Raw genomic sequence first — 13,116 nt, forward strand, 5'->3', positions numbered from 1 at the left:
GAGAAGGGAGACAAGTAGTTATAAATTACTCTGGCTTAATATTGTGACACTGGCGGCACAATTTTCTACAAAGAAGATAATCTTTCCTCATTATTCAACTGGCCAATGAGGTGCATATTTTTTTGCCAGAAGTAGGAAAAGTCACTATAAAGAACATGTCAAGTTATGGTCTGCCAAATTAAACAACAGCAAAAAGAAAAATATCTGCTAGCTTGACATCTGCAGTATGGTGACACCTGGGTCACCTCTGTAGGCAAAGAATCTAGATTCATGAATATTACTCAATTTTTCTTTATGAAAAGTTAAGACAACACCCTGTCTCATCCCGAGATCACTGACCTCCGTTCTGCTGGCAGTTTCAGGGAATAGTAAACACCCAGAGATTGTGTGGGTTTGCTTTCCTTCTTCTCCTGGAGGAATGGAGGATGTTGTTGAACCAGCCATGTTGTTGAGCCAGCCTAGAGCCCTCCAGTCTGCTTTTTGCACCTCTTCCATCCACTGTGAGTATTGGAATTGAGTTTTTCACTTATGGTGGAATGAACATAAGATGAGGCAAGAAGATCCTGAATTCCAATTGTGAATTTATCACATTTTTTTCCTCCTTTTTCATACATCCACTTATGAAATGGCTGTTTTAACATTTATTCATCTTAGATGAGAGCTGTAAACAGCGGTGAATGGGTTGGCCAACTGACCCTGAGCAGATGTATTGTTCTTAACCTGTTAGAGTTGTAGCTGATGGCAGGGTTGTGTCTCATTGGCATAGAAATAAATATGACAGTATTTGTATCAAATGCACAGCAGCAGTGTGTATAGAGAATACCAATTGAACAACTCCTACTGTGACTTTTGATATTCTCCACTGCCACATTTTCTACTGGTGTCAAAATACTTTTGGTTTGTTTGTATCTTCTGGGCTTTAGAAATTTTCCTAAACTAATGTTCACTGATGTGGCTATTTTAACTGAGACTGTATGCAATGACTTGTGTTACAATATGCATGCATTGCTAGAAATCTAAATGGAACTTCTTGAAGCCTAGGGGTTGCTTGAAGAGCTAAAATGTACTGGCTGAGACTATTGTCAAACTGAGTTTGAAACTATTTATAGATGCTATTGTTTGTGCTTTTTAAATTGGGTTTTGTTAAAAATGTGTTAAAATTTTGATAAATTAAAGTAGTTCTAATATATGAAAAGATGACAAAACACTTTCCTGTTTGTCTGTATTTTGTGGGTCAACATTGATGCCTAAATTATAGTGTGCGCTGTAAATCTCAAGGCAAACACTGGGATCAGTGTGATTTACTTAGTTGCAAACTGTCAAACTCTCCCACCTTTATATACAGTACAGGCTTTGCATATTCAGAGAAACCAGCGAGTTGCAATTCACTGTTTGCAGAAAGCAATGGTAAATCAACTTTTCAGCAAGACTAGTCCATAAATCAATGAACAGTATATTCCTTTGAGATGCTCAAACCTGCACAGGAAAGCCACTCTAAAGCCAGATTAACGGGAATCCTGATTTATGGTTGAATCAAACAGCCAAAGTCTATTTTCAGAGATCTGAAATACTAGACTTATACAACTTATCTAGGTGACAATCTTATGGCTTTCCACTGCTGCTGTTTATTCATTTCTTGTAGATATGTAGGAGCTGAAAATACACATTGCTAGCTATATGCATACATATATTCTATACTTGTAGAGGGCTGCTGCCATTAAACTGTAGGATACATCCATATAGTGATACCTGGTACTGTAAAGGTATGCATCGTTGCTCTTTTCCTTGCCTTCATCCTTTTGCTGTCATTTGTATCCCTATTATCTACTGTAGTCAATCCCTGAGCATCAAGCCTGGGACCCTTTACAAAGAAGCAGGTGATACAGCCCTTCAGCTGGGCTGAGGAACCAGTACCACTGTAGTCAGCAATCTTTATTTCCCCTTGTTGATGTGGCTGAAAGTACGAGGTATTTTGCTATTGCTACGTGACCTGGCTGTCACGACTGACCATTTCACCATCCTGTGCTTCCTGCTAATCAGCTAGTGGAGAGCTGCACCGGGACTGATAACAATGTAAACGGTGTGGAGGCAAATTAAGAAAGACTTTGAACAGACCGCATGAATGAAAATATACTGTATTTAATTGGCAGTCTCTAGTCATAGATGTGGAGGTTAATGTGGAGTTTCAGTTGGGATAAAAATACTTTTACAATAATAATACAGATCTGAATGACATTAAAAGAAATACCCTCCCCTTAGCTGGACAGCAGTGGTAAGTTCCCTTGCATTCCAGAGGCTAACTCATGGGAAAGATAACTTCATTTTCAGAATGCCATATGCTAGATATTCCTAAGATAAATATTCCTACTCCCATTTTTTTAGCACTTAACTTCTCTCTGTAAAACCACCAAATTTGAGCTTCAGAGGCTGGGGATGAGTGCAGGCTGTGTGATTATCTACAGCCTAGGAGGGCAGCAGGCACTTATCTCCACGCTGTGACAGAGGTTGTGTTGAAGTGCATTGCAGCACCCTGGTCCTAAGCATCTGTTCTGCTGATGATTTCTATAGCAGTGGCCTTACTGGTAGTGTTTTTCAAGACAGGAGCATCAAAAGATGATGCTTTTTGTGTCTCACAGAGCAGGAACCAGGTTTGTACAACTGAAAGCATCCCTGATATAAAAACAAACAAACATAAAAATCTAAAAGTCAAAAGCAAAACTTTGCTAATACTACAGGAAATTATCAATAACTAATAAAAAGACTGATGTAAAAGGACATTATAATGCTTTGTCCTTGATAACAATAATTCAGCTGTTTGAATAGTGCATAAACTGAACCACCAACACAAGGAATTACTAAAAGTAGCGTATCTCCAAAACTTAAGACTCCTTTTGCCAAGTTTGCGATGGTAAGATTAGCCATATGTTTCAGTACTAGCAGACTATATCACATTAAAGACAAGAAAGTTATTAACTTTTAATTTAAAAGACTTTTTTTTCCCTTCTAAAGCAGGAAAATCAAAACTGCAAACCTTTTCAAAGCAAATAAAAATGAATTATGTTTTTTCTCCAGACATTTTAACCAACTTAGAGGTAGTATGTCTTTTTATTTTAGTACCTTTTTGCTGCTATTGAGCAAAAATGTTTGTTTCTTGTTTGATGTGAAGCTGGTGTGTAGCCCTGCTTTACTAGCTAGAAATTCTGATTTGGGAATTTGCCACCTTAATATTTACTTAAATAGCCCTATGCTGCAGGATGAATTCTTCTGCCTAGATTTATAGCCTTAATCTCCCAGGGGCTGACTTTAGAGGAAGCCTCTATACCTGGCATGTACATTCCTTTCTTAGTCTTTAGAAACCTAAAATTATCTTATTTTTCTGGTCTGTTGTCATTTCTCATTTCTCCAGATATTTGTTTATCTCTATTTATTTTTAGCTGCCAAGGTTTCGCTTTTCCTCAGGGAGGGAAGAGGAAAGCTTTCTGGGCCTGCATGTTAATATATATATATATTATATATATATACATATATATATTTCAGAAGGGTGCAAGCTGGTAAATCCACTTAGTAAGGCGTCTCACTGCAAGGCATGCAGTACAGACTGTCTCCTTTCATCATGGTCTGACCTTTTCAGGAGGAGGGAAGAGCTGCCTTGTCCAGGTGAAGCACTTGTAATCAGTGGGCTGAATCTTTTATTGGCATTTTGAAATGAAATGTTATTTAACTTAGAGCTACTTAAGTCTAAGTGAGGTGTCCAAGAGGTTGAATGCAATGTCCTTTGCTGTCAGTTCTCAGTTTTAAGGGGATGTTCTGTTGAGGTACTTCTCATGATGCTGGATACAGGGTTTAATCTTTCTCATTGCCTTATAAAAAGTCTCCCTGAGTTCAGTTGGACTGTGCCTTAAGTGGACGGTTATATGACTGGAGTAAAGACCCTACAGGATATGACCCTTTCCCTCTGTTCATGCCATTCCTTTTTTTTCTTTTCCTCTTTAGGAAGTGTCCATCAGTGCTAGGAGGCAGCACAACTGACACATCCACATAGCTGATCCACTTTTTCTGATGCTTCAGTAAACCATGAAGTCTGCTGGTCAGATTGTTTCTTGTAAAAGCACAGTGATATGACACAAAGCTATTTGCCTGGCTGAAGGCAGGTGGGAGGAAAGTGGTGGGAAAAGCCTGTAGCTATGAAGAATTTTTTTAAGGGGGTGGGGTTGGGTTTCATTTCTCAAGATTTGTAATGTTTTCAGAGAGTATAAATACCTTGTGAAAATTAAGACTATATTTTGTAAATTTATCTCCAAGTTGTCATGTGCACATTTTATTAGAATCATCCTTTGACATCTTCAGATTAATTTTTGTAATTGTTTTTCTGTGTAGCTTTTTTTTCTCTGCCATATTCTGTTATTCTTGCCAGCTTGAAAATCCTGTCTCTTTTTTAGATCTTGCAGAGTGGTGGCCTATCTTTGTTGTGAAGCCAAAATGCAAATGTCTTGCTGTCATTCAATTTCTTGGCTTGAAGTGGACCTGATTTGACATAAACCAGACATACGTGGGGAAATGTATGAGTACAGAGGGTATTAATTACACTCTTGAGCATTGATCCTGATGATATACAAACAACTGTGCCTAGTACCTATCAAGCACCTAAAACTGCACTAATTCTTCCATACATAAATCCTATGCCTTGCATGCAAAATATATGTTGGTGGGCGAACTGGCTGCAATGCAGTGGCTGTATAGCTGTCCTACCTGATTAACACCAGCATTACATGTATGTGTCAGAACCACTGGACCACTGTCCACTCAGACATGTTATGGAAGACATATATGTGCTTAAGCAAGTCTGTGCTTTCCAAAATGTTGAGTTGGTTGTTGTCTAGCAGCATTAGAAAGCTCATTGAGTAGCTTGTAATGTTTGAAAACCTGGGCCAAACTTTGATGCTGGCAACTGTGCCTGGGTTATTTAGGGTGTTTGGTGTTTAATTTCTTTTGATAGAAAAAGGAAGGAAACATTCTGAATAAATGTGACACTCCCTTATTACTGTAACTTGGAAATGAATTTATGGTTCACTGTAGAGTCTTCCATAGTCATGCTATTGAATGCCAAAATCTTCAAAAGAAAAGGCTAGCAAGGTCATGATGTTTTTAAGGAGCCTTAATTATACAACATTCAGTTAAATTCCCAGCAGGATTTCCAAGAAGATTAGGTACCAAATTCCCTCTGGAGCGTAATGAGATTTGGATAAGAATTAGAAGAGCTTATTCTTCAATTATTTGATTCTGCAGTATTTGTAAGTGGAAGGCTGGGTAACAGGGCCTTGTAGTACTGCACTGTGGAAACACAAAGGGATGGAGTCCTTCTTTACTATCACAGTAATTGAGGTAGTTGGAGAATGGGTGAAGAAAGCCACAGAAAAGGAAAAAAGTTGCCCAGAGCATGGCTGATCCTCTAGCAGAGCCTGGTTCACTTCTCCATGGCCTTGACAGTGGCTTCCAGCAGGTCCAAAGGCTCTGCAGATGTTTTGTTGCCTCAGCCTAACCCATGGGAACTGTGAAGAGCAGTGCCTTTTGGCGTTGTTTACTTTGGCTATCAAAGGTAGAACTCGGGCCATAATTAGATTAAAATTGTTTTTCCCCTCTTTGGTGCTTAGTGTTTCAGCCAGGCCCGAAAGAAAAACAGGCTGCTTTGTTCTGTTGCTCTACAGCAGGTGGCCAGACAGCATGGTGAACTGAAGCCACTATGCCTGTTTTCTTGGTGATCATGAGGCAGTGGAGGAGCTGCCATCAGAGGAGGCTTGCAGAAGGCCTTGGCCATCCTTCCGATTGCTCCACTGTGGAGGAGCTGTAGCTGGTGCATGGTCTCAAGCACAACAGGCCTGTGCCGTGCAAGTCACTCCAGCTGTTGCATCTCAGCTTCCAATTTCAAAGCCTTCAGCTCTCCTGGAAAGGGCGGTTGCTGTTTTGCTTTCAGAGGCTAACAACTGCTACAGTTCCCCAGGAGCTTTGGAGGTCAGGCTTTCATCCGGATGCCTCCCCCACCTCTCTGTTCTGTCCTTCTTTTCCTGGAGATTGTAGAAGGCCATAAAATGCTTTGATAATTAAGCAGGGAAAATTTCCACAACCCATAAAACTTAAAAGGTAATACTAAGCTCAATTTAGCTTTTGAATGCCTTTCAAATAACTTGTATTTAACGCGTGGTAAAGGTGCTCAGCCAGTGCTCTTGAACAAACAAATCTCTGAGTTTGATTTTAGTGTTTTGTGTCCAGAGTGGTTGTAGCTGCTCTAAGAGCATTCCTTGGTTCAGGTTTCTGTCATAAACTGCAATATGGGAACTGGAGGAGGCAAAATAAAGATCTGACCTGAAACTTTGTCCACGGACTGGACATTAATTGTTCTTTTGAAATTTGAAGTCATTTTTTGCTGGTTTATATAATCTTTCTCTGCCGGTGCTGTGGCAAACTTGGTAAAGGCTGGTGGTTGCAACAGACTTGGAGAGATTTGCAAGCCTGGAAAAATTTGGAGAATGACCTTAACTGTGTTTTTGAGATGACAGGAGGATTTTGGTAGAAACACTGTCAGATTTGTTTGTGGAAAAAAATTGCAAGAAAACATTAAAAGAAGTTGTCAGTGGTGTCTTCAGAACTTTGAACATAGGACAAACTCCTGCAGAGTGTGGACACATTCAGATTTAAGCCACTGTGTTTCACATACCTCTGTCAAGGGTGGGAGTGGCCATCCTTCAAAATGATTTTATGGCTAGACTGTAGCCGAATGGCAAGTTTATCTTAACTTCACTCTGTCCCGTCACATTTTATGGGCAAGGCGTTTGACCCATTCCACGTTACATGGGCCCATGACTCCATGTGTTGGAGTACCTGCACAGGACAAATCAACATGAGCAGTTGCTGCCTTAGGGCCAATGTACTGGCAAGGGGCCCCAGCAGAGCTGGCTGAGGAAGCTCTAGAGAGGCAGAAGGAGCTTTGGACATTTGGCTCTCTCCTTCCATACACTGAACAGCAGTGAAAATAGCAATGGAGGAACAGAGATCTGAGATGGGGGGACAGCTTTGGAGGATTAGTGGAAAAAAGACGTGAGGCCCGGAATTCTAGGTATTGAATTAGGGGAAAGACCTTGATGTTAACAAGCTTGTAGGTCTTTAACAATTGATGTCTAATAGAGCTGCAGGCCTCTGTATTTTTGTTTCACTGACCAGGTAAAATCAGGAAATGCTAGAAACTTGAAGCTGCCCAAATCAAATTAGAATTTTTTGTCCATGATAAACTTAATCAGAAAGCTCTTCCAGTAGCTCTTGTGATAACTTGTTCTGGTGATGTCCAGTTAGATGTTTGCAATGCCAAATTAAGGTGTAGCTGTTTTACAATGATTTATATGATTAAGATTTACATTGTTTGAGACCAGGTATACTTGGAGCCTTTTTAATATACTTCTAATTCAAACTTGCTCCTACAGATTTTCTCATTGCAGAGCTACCATCACATGTTCTCAGTAGAGGCCAATGTTTTTTGCAAGTTATTTTCATACCCCTTGGTTTAGGCTTTGACTAATCTGCCTACAATAATCATCCATGCTAGAACATCCTGGCCTGATAATTCAAAGGCAAAATACAATTGCATCTTCCTTTAAAGTTCATTTTGCTGTTTTAGGAAAGGTTATAGCACTGTCAGGATCAGTCCTTGCAAGCTTGCTAAGTTAGTAGTCTGTAAATTCCAGAAAGAGTGCTCTTAATGGAAAGCATCAATAACTCAGCATTTAGATGATAATAACTGGACAAAACTGATCTGCAAGTCTGTCATTCATTTCCTGAAGGATTTCTAAAATTCATATTCTGAGTAACCAACTTATGCTAGTTCACTAAAATCAAACAATGCTCTGACAAGCGCCAGACAATTAGAATGATTGCACGCATTTATGTTTTGAAGAGGCAGGCACCATGTTTTTGTGAACTGGCAACTGCCAACCAAATCTCTAGCTGTGCTTCCATAAACTGTCAGACATTTTTAGCAGTGAATTTCAAGCAAGATGAAGATCTGGAAAGATCTTTACACTTTACACTGGAGAAAGTGTGTGTGTGTCCCCTATTTTATTTTTATTTCTAATGAAAAATTAATATAAATATTGTGCTTTAGAATGTTCTGAAAGGCTGCAACACAAAGGAAATTTAATGGCCAAAACAACCAGCAAAGCCAGCTAGCCAAGCTGGAAGATGCCTCCTACGCACTTATGCACAGTTGTTTAGCCAGGGGATGCTTTCTCTTTAAAGACTGTTAAGTAACTTTGGGGGAAAAATGCATTGCAGATGGTATTATTATTATTATTTTTTTGTTTTAATTAAAAAAGGGGAACTTTTTGCTGCAGTGTGGTGAAGGACTGGAGGTTAAGACCTTTTACATCCTCTAATATAAGTTATTGCTCCATCTTAAAATGAACTTCATATGCTTCCAATGATCCTAGGTCATTTCCTCTAGGCAGAAATCAGCATGGTGTCTTAGAATATAAGTGTGGGTAATTAAATGTAGGGCCAGGCATAACACTGAAAATTCAGTCCTAGTTAATTTTAAGGAGCAAGATGATAAAGAATTTAATTAAACATAATATATTTCAAAAGGTTTGGAAGTGAGTGTTGGGTAAAAAAGGAAATTGCAGTAAAACTGCACACATTTTCTTTAAAGTTTTGTTAATAATGTCCCTTAGATAGAGTCACTAAAATAAATGTACACAGCTACTTGGTTTACTTTGAGGTTTCACCTTCATATGGGAAATAACCTAAGTAATATTGTTACTCTGATATAGGTTCCTTTTGCCTTGCACAGAATACAGTGCCAAGATTCACCTGGAATCTTTTTTTTATCATTTTATTATTATTTTTTTTTTTATAATTTATATGATACTAAAATAAGATTATCTTCACTTAAGTAGTTAGAAAATGTTAAGGTATTGTAGCACTAAGTTCAATAGAAAAGTTGATACCAGACTCTGTTCTGTTGGACTATCATTTATATAATTATCTTGATAGATATTTACAGAAAAACTAGCTTCAACCCAGGGATGGTGACTTGTGTTTTCTGCAGTCATTGGTGGAAAATGAAATTCCCCAAGAGGTTGATTCAAAATGTGTAAAACAGGCCTTTGTTGTCAATCTCACATTCTGGAGAAAGATATCTCCATTAGGTAAAGAGGCTTAATTTTCATTTCCCCCCCCACCTCTGCATCCACTCCTGTATCCTTGAACAACACGGAGAGCAGTGGTGGAACTTACTTGCCTTTCCTAACATGTTATTGTTAGTATAATTGTCAATACATATGTCTTCTAATGTTATGAATTTTCCTGAAGTGCCACAAATTGGTTCATTGGTTATAAACATTACATATCTTCTTCACTGATATTCAGACAAAAAAATAAAACAACAAAAAAAGAAACATAGCTCAGATGTCACTTTACACTTTTCAGCTGAGTGTTTTCATCTGCTGAAAGCATAAACAGAGGGCGTCATTCAACAGAATTTCATTATCACTCATCTTTGATTAAAATCTTTGCTGCATGAAGTTTTTTATTTTTATTTTTTATATATGGAAAATTTTATGGAACTTTAAAATTTAAATACAAAAGTACCATATTCCAAGGTACTTAAAGGTCACTATCTCTCTAATTGTCATGCAATCAGAAATCTTTGCCTAATTCAGTAATAGAACCATAAAAGTGAAATATTCTTTAACATATAAATTAAATTAGAGAAGGAATTTAAGAAAAGACTAGAGAAGGATGTTGTTAATTAAGCTTCCTTGCAATACTTACAAATATATTCTTTAAAAGAAACCTCATTAATGTCTGTGCTGTAACAAACTTTTCATTTAATAAGCTGTTGAATTAGAAATTTTCCAGAATGAAAACGTTGAGTAGTTGATAATTGGAGCATAAAAAATTGGCTGCTGCTGTGGCTCTGATCTTGTCTTGGCCCTGCTCCACAGTTTGAGAGAGATTCCACGTTTATGGCATGCTCGAGACACGGTAACGTTACAAGCTGTGCTCTGAGCAACAGAAACATTAAGAAATCCTTCTTCTGTCTGAGACTAAAATGTGTTTGATTTGTCAGGGAGACCGAAGTCAAGATGCATGTGATAATGGAGATGAACAGACGAAATGATATGCCAATAAGGATAAACAGTTACAGGTTTGAAGCTGTGCTGCTGTCGCTCCAAGAGTGCTCAGAGCTGAGATTATTGCATTGCAGAAGCATAATGCTGCAACAGTGTAGAAGAAAAACATATCACTATCATTTCAAATAAATCCTCTGGGTGGAGGAATAATTTTAGTCATTTTTCAAGTGATTTTATCTTCCCAACCTCTCTCATCTCTTATAGGAAAGCAGGATGGAGTGTTGAGGTATGTAGCTCCCAGGCTGCATACCTCAGACCACAGATCTTAAAAATTGACAGCTGTGCTGCCTATCTGCTCAGAACAGAGAAACTGCTGGGTGGGTGGAATTTGCAGGTCCCTCTGCAGTCTGTTTTTGAGTAAAACTCCTTTTAAGATGGCATGTTTTGGACAAGCAAGAAGAGCAGGAACTTTGGAATTTGGTCCAGTGACATGCAAGTGCTTTGGAAATGCCATGTGTTTTATAGGATCCTCTGAAATTATGGGAAAGGCATAAAAGGACATCAAAAGCTTAAATGGAATATGTAGAGAACAAGAAGATTCAAGCTTCTGAGACATTTGGAGACTAATTTTAAATTTGGAATCAGGTTTTGAAAATCTAATGATATCTGGGGGCATTTTAAGTCACTATAATTTTTCTTTTTCTTCTCTTCTTGTTTCTTTTGCTTTTCAACAGCCCAAGTTTGGTGGCAGACAGCTAGAAATAATACACATGGAGATTATGTCAATAGGGTAACCTACTCGTAACAAAACCCTGGAGTTCTAGAACTGATGAACATTTGTTTTATGATGTGCTCCTTGAGATTCACCTGAGCAAGACAGATTTGTGTGCATTTCATTGTTTTCTCTTGCATGTGTATAAATAATTATAAATACTACAAATGGGTTAGGCAGGTTGGAACAGCTAGAAATCCTCTGGCAAAATGTTCTGGTCAGTCTACAATTGCAAGAGAAAATACCTGAGTCATCAGCTTAATGAAAGTACTAGTAGATCTTCCATTTGTCTAATGTCTTCTGTTTTGCTGGCTGAACTGAACCAATGAGACCTTGGAGTGCCCACCTTGCTAAAGCCAAAATCTAGACTCTTACAAGGATCACTGCAGTCATTTATCCTCCTATCTGGTCCCCACTGGAAGAAAACTTTGTGTATGAGTCTGGGAACTAAGCTTATTTCGAGACAGATACATTGAGAAAATAACTGGTGATGCTTGGCACTTTTTGCATGCTTCGTGCATAGCAAAGTCCGTTTGTATCGAGGCTTTACTTTGTTTTTCAAGTATCTTTTTCGCTGATGCCAATGCAAAATTTAGAATGTTGGGAAACTAAAACTGGTATCATCCACTTATGTTTGCTTGGTTTGATAGCCCTATACTTTGGATGACTAGTGATGCTGAGGCATCTTCTCTTGAATAAAGAGTTACATGAAACAATGTGGTCAACAGCAAATGATCAATCAGTCCTGTGCAGGTGGAACCTACAAGTCTGTAAGAATTTACAAATTTGGAGTTTTTATATATATGTATATATGTACACATACATATGTGTTTATATGAAGTACTTTATATGTATATAAGTATATATAGCATATATATATAACTTGGTTCATACTCCAGAAAGATGGTGTTTAGATCAAGTGTTCTGACATAAGCTTTGAATTTGCTCTTTCTGGTTACTTAAAATTGAGATTTTATCATTTCTGGGTTTAGTGAGATTCATTAAAAACAAAAGCAACAACAAAAAGTTTTTAGTGTCACGAAGTGTTTAGCATAATTTGAACATAACTATTTAATTTTATTAGCTCTAGCTATATTCTCTTGATTCTATTGAAAGGCTATACAGTTCTGACTGGGAATTTGTAGAAGCACCTGGCTTGTTATTTATGCTGCCCCCCCTAACTTTTTTTTTTAATAACTCTAAGTAATCCCAGATGTTCTGATTGTTCTGTAAACAAGGATTGCAAAATCCAGTGCTCATAAATAGAGATCACGCAAGTAAGAAAACTAATCTTAACCTTTTCTAAAGTTTTGGACCAAACTGGATCTGAATTTTGATTCAGACTCATAAGAATCAAGAGAGGGAGATTATACGTGGGTATGGAATAACTGGGGTTCTCACCAGTTCTGTTCAGAAAGTATTCTAAGTGACTTTGGGTTTCGGTTCTATCTAATTGCATTCGGAAATTAAGAGTTCTGCATTCTGAGAGTTGAACTGAAAACATAATAGAAAGCTTATGAGAAATTTGGTATGTAAAACAAATTGTTCTTCACTAATTTTTCTTTGCTGGGAGGTGGGGAGGAGGAAGAAGAAATTTAAACCTACAAAATGATCGTGCAATACTTCAGAAGACAATTGAAACTCTGGCTTTAATAAAACCCTTATTAAAATTGTTAACAGTTAATTTAAACAAAACAAATTAATTTATTTTTTCAAGTTAATAATTTAAATTTATTTTTGTTTGGTTTAATTTAAATAATTTTTTAAAAGTTACAATAGTTAATAAAACCCTTTTAAATTTTTTTGCCTTGGTTTCAGGGAATTTCTTCCTGTGTTTGTGTCTGTGTATAGGAATCTGGAACATTAATAACATCTTTAATTCATCCTGGTAATATTCCCCTGAAGAAGTCTGGATAATGCTATACAATTATTCAGTTTTCAGGTTTTGAGTTACAATAGTTATCTCCAAAATGAGGTGAATAGTGCTGAATTTCCAGCCTCATTCTGCAGAATCTCCTTCATTAACAAATGTGAAAGTAGCATGACAGAACTGCCTGCAGTTAATTGTCATGCCACAGGATAATTCAGGTTGGTTTCAACCCCAGATTGCTGCCTGAAGTCAGGTCAGATCTGAGGTCAGTTCTAGTTGCTCAGGCATATGGTCTTGAAAACTTCTAGGTATGAAGACTGCATATGATGGTTTTGGGGGGAGCAGCATTTTCACAT

The 13,116-nt window shown here is 37.8% G+C and overlaps 2 long non-coding RNA genes across 2 annotated transcripts; one reads left to right on the plus strand and one right to left on the minus strand.

Annotated features, from left to right (window-relative positions):
• Positions 1–362: 362 nt before the first annotated feature.
• LOC118161145 lies at positions 363–4,324 on the plus strand. The gene is made up of 2 exons (XR_004747875.1): positions 363–500; positions 3,994–4,324. It is a non-coding gene; the product is annotated as an uncharacterized LOC118161145 (long non-coding RNA).
• On the minus strand, positions 4,193–5,019 carry LOC118161146. The gene is made up of 2 exons (XR_004747876.1): positions 4,750–5,019; positions 4,193–4,714 (listed from the first exon to the last, which is right to left on the minus strand). It is a non-coding gene; the product is annotated as an uncharacterized LOC118161146 (long non-coding RNA).
• Positions 5,020–13,116: the final 8,097 nt, after the last annotated feature.

Source organism: Oxyura jamaicensis, chromosome 2 (assembly GCF_011077185.1).
Source record: "Oxyura jamaicensis isolate SHBP4307 breed ruddy duck chromosome 2, BPBGC_Ojam_1.0, whole genome shotgun sequence".
Classification (NCBI taxonomy): Eukaryota; Metazoa; Chordata; class Aves; order Anseriformes; family Anatidae; genus Oxyura; species Oxyura jamaicensis.